Source organism: Quercus lobata, chromosome 5 (genome assembly GCF_001633185.2).
Source record: "Quercus lobata isolate SW786 chromosome 5, ValleyOak3.0 Primary Assembly, whole genome shotgun sequence".
In the NCBI taxonomy this organism is placed as follows: domain Eukaryota; kingdom Viridiplantae; phylum Streptophyta; class Magnoliopsida; order Fagales; family Fagaceae; genus Quercus; species Quercus lobata.
Window position 1 is genome coordinate 29,613,100 of NC_044908.1, and position 8,227 is coordinate 29,621,326.

Genomic DNA, 8,227 nt, shown 5'->3' on the forward strand with positions numbered 1-8,227 from the left:
ACAAAATTTAGTTACAAAATTGGTTGTATCCTAAGGTTACAACATTACTATTATTAATATTAATACATATTTTGAAAATCTAACAATTGGATTGGATATTCTTTACGCTCTTAATACTCATGTCAAATTTTGTATCAATCAGATATGATTGTTAGGGTACTTTTTTTTTTTTTTTTTTTACACCTAATTTTATTTAAGTACCATCTATTTATTTTCAAATACCACTAATAAGTTATTGGGTTTTCTCAAATATTTTTTGCTCTATTCTTATGTTAATCACAAATATTTCATATCTCATTATCTAAATTGGGTCATGATATAAACTATCACAAAAAGTCCAAAAAACTCATATTTTATCTAATTTTATTATCATTATTTAGCCAAGCCCAAAATCGGTCCTATGAGCCCAATACACACATCCTATTCTATTTAAAGCCCAAGAATACTTATGCTTGGCAATATTTGAAAAGTCCATGATTCAAGTCCATGGCAAAACAATTTTATCAATAGAATTCAAATCCATAATTAAAACTCATGATTTAAACCCATGACAATTTTATCAATGGAATTCAAATCTATAATCAAAGTCCATGCTTTAAACCCATGGTAATTTATTTATCCAAAACCCAATTTTCATTGGCAATATCAAGGCTCAGTTCTCATTGGCAATATTTAAAACTCAATTTCATTGGCAACATTAAAGACCAATTCTTATTGGCAATATGAAAGCCCAATTCTCGCTGGCAATATTTAAAACCTAATTCTCATTGGCAATATTAAAACCCAATTCTCATTGACAATATCAAAAACCCAACTTACGTTGGCACAATTAAAAGCCCAAGCTAACTACTTGGTACTATTTTATCAAAAACCAAAGGTTTTTAATACTTGACAAAATACAGTTTCATTTCACCTAAAAGTCCAATAATAAACAATACTTTAGATTCTTAAACTTATTACTATAATATTACAAGCTAATGGAATTTATAAATTATCTATTCTCAAAACCCATGGCAATCATCTTATAAAAGCCCATGGAAAGTTATGATTATTTATCGTAGACCCATAACATTTATTTATTTCATATCATATTATAAACTCATGTTCATTGTTTATGTTACATCACAACATTCATAATATCTATTTCCAAAACTCATGATAATTATTCACCATACAAGCATATTATGATTATCTATAGAAAAAACCCATAAGAATATCACATTGTTCCACTATAGTGGTTGTTACCATATTTTATTTGAAACCCATGAATATTGCCTCTATTTAAAACTCATGGTAAATATTATTCTCAAGAAATATTGGAGGTCATTATTTAAAAGCCCCAAAGAAAATATCATTTACGAAATAATCCATAGCAAATTTATGAGAAACTATACAAGTTGTTATTTAAAGCCCATGGAAATTAATACCCAAAATCTATCATAAATATTTATTAAAACTCATGGATTCATTTTATTTCCACTAACAACTAAAGCCTATGTGGAATAAAAATTCATGGCAATATATGGTAGCTTTGTCCATTTTGTGAGGCTCACAATGAGAAAGCAAAAGAATAGGCCCAAATGGGGAGAACCACCAAGTCAAAGACCCACCAAAATACTCAGCCCTCATGACCAAGCCCAACATGAAACCTTAGCCAAAACAGCTCATGTGTACAAACTGACTCCGCTGGAGAACTCCATTCAGTTCTGCCTTCCGCTGAAGGTCACCTCGAGAAGCAACTAAGCTCCCAAACCAAATTAAGAGCTAGCCACATGTCCGATTGCCAACTCTGATATGAACAATACTAGAGGCTGACACCTAAAGGCTAATGGGCAATAAATACCCTTCTTCCCCAAGCTTTGGTCACAACTCAAGGAAGTCGTAACCAAGACCTCCAAGCTCATGAAATTCTCAACCAAATAGTTTTTTTTATCACTAAAAATGTATGTAATTAGTTTATGAACCAAGCTCATGAATTCTAAAAGGGAAAATTTGGGAACATGTGGTGTGGTTTGGGGGGCATAAAGGGATCTCCATTGGAATCCTCTGAACTGAACTTAAACTTTGACACCTGGCTTGAGGTGTTGAATCCTACTTCTTAGGGTTCAAATCTTAGTTGCAGCACTAGTATTCCTCCTTAATATATGTCTTAATCCCATTGGCTGAACACAATCTCAGAACTCTTAGCATTTAATGCAAGATTATGCTGATTTTTACCCATATGTGATATTGCCCAAAGAAGCATAGCAGCCCCAAAAGCAAATCTCCAATTTTAGGCCAAATCCTAGGATAATTAAGTCTATTGTCCTGCCTCTGATCAGTAATACATTTTTGGATTTTTGCTAATCAATCCCTTAAGCTTCACTATAAAAGAGAACTACCATCAACTCGTGGAGGAAAACAAATCTTATCATAAAATTCCTCACCCGTCATGCCATTTTCAACCCATAAGTCAGTCTCTTAGTTCAGAAACTATCATTTAGTCCATAAATGCTCATATACACTTACCCATAAACATCACATTTCATCTTCTCAAAAAATCCCAGCACCTTAAAATAGACACCAACCAACCAATTTGAAATTTCTAATTTTCTTGTGGTTCAACTCTCCCCAAGCTCATAAATCATTCCCCTTAACCACACTCACTTAACTTCAAACATTCCCTTTCTTTTTCTACTTATTCACAGTTCATAAATGTTTCCTAATCAGTCACAAACAACTCTTTACCCATTAAAGTCTTAGCCTCAACATTAACTTCATTACACCACCACAAGCTTAAATACCCACTCACTCAAAAATAGCCTACACTACACCATTCATGCCCCATATATAGATATTCCAAAAATCTTAGTTCAATATGTGCTGCTCTGAGCTGGAGTCTCTCTCTCCCTTCATTTCATCCTAATTTTTTCCTTTTTTATTTGTAATTATAAAGCCTTTAATCCTTATTTATTGTTATTATGATGAAAACTATAATGTTTTGGATACTATGGAAGTTTTCCCTTATGTTGAATTAATAGTAATAAGAAAAACATATGATTTTTACCATGTAAACACACTTATTAATCTATCAGCATCTACCGCTAGAGGTCTATCATGCTCATGGTTGGACCATTTTTCCTCTTGTGTACTTGTTATAATGGGCCCACTTTTATATATAATCAATTAAGGAGGAAATGCATACGTTTTACTATGCAAATACATTTATTGATTTTCCAAACATTTACCATTGGACGCTTCTCTTGCTTACCGCTAGACTATTATTTAAGCACTTGTTGTGGTGGGCCATCTTTTGTACTAGCTTATCTTTATAGGAGGTATTTTTGAGGCCTTATTATAATCTTTGTTGGATGCAACCTAGACCTTGAGCAAATGGGCCTTTCATACTTCGTTGATAGCCTTTGGGCCATGTTCCAAGCCTAAAGTTGAGTCTCGGTCTTCACTCCCCTAACATCATGTGGGCAACGAATGAAAAACGTCCCCAACAATGATTTATAAGCTTATATTTTATACATAATTGTAAATTATAAAAACTTGTAATTTAAATAATTTATTGATGACATAGCTATTGATCTTTAATATTCTAGAAATTTGTAGCTAAATTTTATCATCATTTTATTATTATTTTTAAAGTCTGAATAGGTCTCAAATACCATGCGAGTCCACGCTGCATATGTGTAATGTGTGACAAGTATAAATACTGTCATACTAATGTTGAACCCTAACTTAGTTGATGCATTTTAAGTGTGTATAGGCTTTAGATTAGTGTTTTTTAAATAAATAAATAAATAAAAACTAATATTTTGGTTTGCTGAAAGTGAGTAAAAGTGTAATTGCACCTAAAATAAAAAGGTAACTTTTTAAAAACTATATAAACAAATAAGCTAAACCAAAAAGTTAATGCAAACACATGTTGAATGTAAATACCATATCAATCTTTCCTTTACACTATATTTCAGATTAGGTCACAAGATTTTAAATTTATCAATTAAAGTTCAGAATTTATGAAATTGTTTTGATCTAAAGCCTATGTCCATCTCCATTATTCATTTATTTTATTCTAGGCAATAATGAAGTTGAGAAAAGTGGGAAATCATTGATTAAATTTTACATTTCACCTATGACTTATTTATAAATAAATTTGGTAATCATTAAACAAATAGGATATATATATATTTATAGGGGTAGATTTCGTTTAAGCTACTCTTTGATATCTATATGCAGCTTGTAAGAACTCAATTGTAACGATCTCAAATTGGTATATTGGGTTCGAATGTTAAAGGCCCAAACAATAAATTTGTAGAGAGTGGGCTAAAAAGTTAGACCTTGGTTACCGGACAGTGGTTAGTCATGGTATTCATGATGATTGCACAGAGGTGAACCGTGCTTGCCCACGAAGACTTTCTCCTCGGCACGGCCTGGGAGGCTCTGGTTCTTGGCCCTAGTCCCAGTCCCCCCCCCCTTTCTGGATTGCTTCCTTTTTCCTTTTATACTAGCCTTTACCCTCCATCCAATGTCCACGTGTAGGTTCAGTTTTCTAGGGCTGATACTTGTCCTATCAGCCCATACCCAAAGTGGTTGGGGGTGGCTGTAAAAACTGAAAAGTATTGCTCTATCAGGCGCAGAGTACTTAATTGCAGTAATGGCAGCCTTTCCCTTGTCTTTTGTCGCCACACTGTTCAGGGGTCCTTTCCCCATCAATGTGGAGGTGTTTAGCTTTTCCTTGAACCGCTCCTATACCGTACTCGCCTTTTCTTCTAGGAGCGCTTTGGGATGTCGAGGACAGAATCGTCCTCAGCTATATCTCTAGGCCATTTGGACTTCCGTTGCATGTCCTCGGCAACGCCTCTCCTCGGCATGGGCCTTGGACCCTAATGTAAAGTGGGCTGGGATTACAAATTCTCTGGCCCCACAATAGCCCCTCAAAATCCTGCTATCCGACTCCTCGGACGGAGATGAGGGTTTTGATGACGTCGGGCCTATGTCATGGTTTGCCAAGACTTGTCCTTCATCAATGCCAGAGCCTCGTCGTTTGCCTGGGACACGCCCCTAGTTGTGAGATATTCTTTTGGTTTACCCACGCCGTGCTCCTGCGGTTTCGGTACACGAGACGCGCCTTTAATAAGTTCTCTTTACGAGGCGACGCAATTCCAACGGCTGAAGACTGCTTTGGGAATTGAGCAAGACTTATCTCGTTTGTAGTTTTTCTTGGAGATTTCTACAGATTAAATGCCGCCAGGCTTGCCCTCCATATAAGAAGCACGATGGGAGGTCATTTCCTTTACGTACAGACCCCTCAAGCTTTTCAAATCCCTAACCCTCCAACTGTGCTCAAAGTCCCCACTACCAATGTGACTAAGCCCTAAGGAGTGATATGGTCAAGTCCAGGATGAGGGCAAAGGGACCACACCCTCTCCAGAAGCATTGGGTTTCCCCGAGACTCAAGATGGCCCGGTCAGGGCAAGGGAGACAAAGACTCAAGACAGTTCTTCCCTTTGATAAGGCAAGAAAGGAGCTTCTTCTTCCTTCAGCCAAAATCCGAAGTAGGTGGAGGTCGCATCAGATTTTTGGTGCGACAGCACTGAGGTTTCTCATCATTGGTACCGTCCGCTCTCTCTCGAGTGCTGCTAATATGATACTTGCTCGATTGCAGTCAAAGCTGGTACGGGGATTAGGCATCCCCGCTTCTTCCTCTCTTCCATCACTGGTGCCACCTAGGTGCCTCCGCTTCTTCTTCTCTTCCATCACTAATGCCACCCAAGTGCCTCTGCTTCTTCTTCTTTTCCATCACTGGTGTCATCCTAACGTGTTTAGTCGCTGCTAGAGCAAAATTTGAAGGATTTATCGTTCCCCTATATTTTTTTCTTTTTGTTTTTCCTTTTGCTTCTGTATTTAGCTTCTGGTATAGGCTTGTTTAAACCCCTTATTATACGCTGTACTACTTCTTTGTCTAATAAAAGATGACTTTATCCCATTTTACGTGTTCTTTCTTTTCTGCAATAATTATTTGGTGAATGGATGTGCTGGTGTCCTTTTCTTTTGAACAATACTTAGGGCCGAAACCCTTGTTGACAAAGAACTATCACTTTGAACTTATTAAAACTGACGGGCACAATAATGCCGACTTAAAGTAGGTTAACCATATGAGACTAACCGAGATAACAGCTGAATGCTCTGTATTGCATATGGGGTGATCACCCGAGGATGGGTAACCTAAAATGAACTATTTGAGAGGGTCGCCGAGCACTAGGGTGCTTTGCCACGTTCCTGACAACATTCATAGCCTGAATTGTTTTTGGTATCCGGTCTGAGGACCGAGGTATGACTGTACCGGGTCTAAACATTCGGTTTGTGTTAGTTTCTTTAGAGCTGGGGATTCGAGGACCGCGCGGAATTTCCATTCTGTCTAGGACTTAAGCCATTTTCTAGTGACTAGTTTCCCCATAAGTTTGAGTCCAAGGACCATGCAAGACCTTAGTTTTGTCAAAAACTTAGATTTTCTTAAAGTAGTTGGTTTCCCCATAGGTTTGAGTCCGAGAACCATGCAAGACCTTGGTTCTGTCCAAAACTTATAGTTGTTCTTAAAGTAGTTGGTTTCGCCATAGGTTTGAGTCTGAGAACCATGCAAGATCTTGGTTCTGTCCAAAACTTATAGTTGTTCTTAAAGTAGTTGGTTTCCCCATAGGTTTGAGTCCAAGAACCATGCAAGACCTTGGTTCTGTCCAAAACTTATAGTTTTTCTTAAAGTAGTTGGTTTCCTCATAAGTTTGAGTCCGAGAACCATGCAAGACCTTGGTTCTGTCCAAAACTTATAGTTTTTCTTAAAGTAGTTGGTTTCCCCATAGGTTTGAGTCCGAGGACCATGCAAGACCTTGGTTTTGTCCAAAACTTAGATTTTCTTAAAGTAGTTGGTTTCCCCATAGGTTTGAGTCCGAGGACCATGCAAGACCTTGGTTCTGTCCAAAACTTATAGTTTTTCTTAAAGTAATTGGTTTCCCCATAGGTTTGAGTTCGAGAACCATGCAAGACCTTGGTTCTATCCAAAACTTAGATTTTCTTAAAGTAGTTGGTTTCTCCATAGGTTTGAGTCCAAGAACCATGCAAAACCTTGGTTCTGTCAAAAACTTAGATTTTCTTAAAGTAGTTGGTTTCCCCATAGGTTTGAGTCTGAGGATCATGCAAGACCTTGATTCTGTCCAAAACTTAGAGGAATTCGGTGAATCGGGCCCGCGAGGATTAGCCCCTTGTTCAACAAAGATGTGCGGGGCATAAACTTGATGTTGGAAGCCCCTAGAACTGCCCGCGGGACTGGCACTTCGAAGTGCAGCCTTGAGTGGGAGTTGAGTTAGGACGACAACTGCGTGCTGTTGGAAATGATGGAGGGGCTTTCGCAAACCCTTGTTTAATAGGAGCTTGATCCTACAATGACTAACCGCCGCCTGTGCCAACGCACAAGCCTTCCCACAGACGGCACCAATTGTAAGGACTCAATTTGTAACGATCCCAAATTGGTATATTGGGTTCGAACGTTAAAGGTCCAAACAATAAATTTGTAGAGAGTGGGCTAAAAGGTTAGGCCTTGGTCACCGGACAGTGGTTAGTCATGGTATTCATGATGATTGCACAGAGGTGAACCGTGCTTGCCCACGAAGACTTTCTCCTCGGCACGGCCTGGGAGGCTTTGGTTCTTAGCCCTGGTCCCAATCCCCCCCCCCTTTCTGGATTGCTTCCTTTTCCTTTTATACTAGCATTTACCCTCCCTCCAACGTCCACGTGTAGGTTCAGTTTTCTAGGGCTGATACTTGTCCTATCAGCCCATACCCAAAGTGGTTAGGGGTGGTTGTAAAAACTGAAAAGTATTGCTCTGTCAGGCGTAGAGTACTTAATTGCAGTAATGACAACCTTTCCCTTATCCTTTGTTGCCACACTGTTCATGGGTCCTTTCCCCATCAATGCGAAGGTGTTTAGCTTTTTCTTAAACCACTCCTATACCGTACTCGCCTTTTCTTCTAGGAGCGCTTTGGGATGTCGAGGACAAAATCGTCCTCAGTTATATCTCTAGGCCATTTGGACTTCCGTTGCATGTCCTCGACAACGCCTCTCCTCGGCGTGGGCCTTGGGCCCTAATGTAAAGTGGGCCAAGATCACAAATTCTCTGGCCCCATATAGCTCATTGTTTTACTCCTCTTCTTGATCCTTTAAAGCTTTGTTTTGAGAGAGAAAGTTT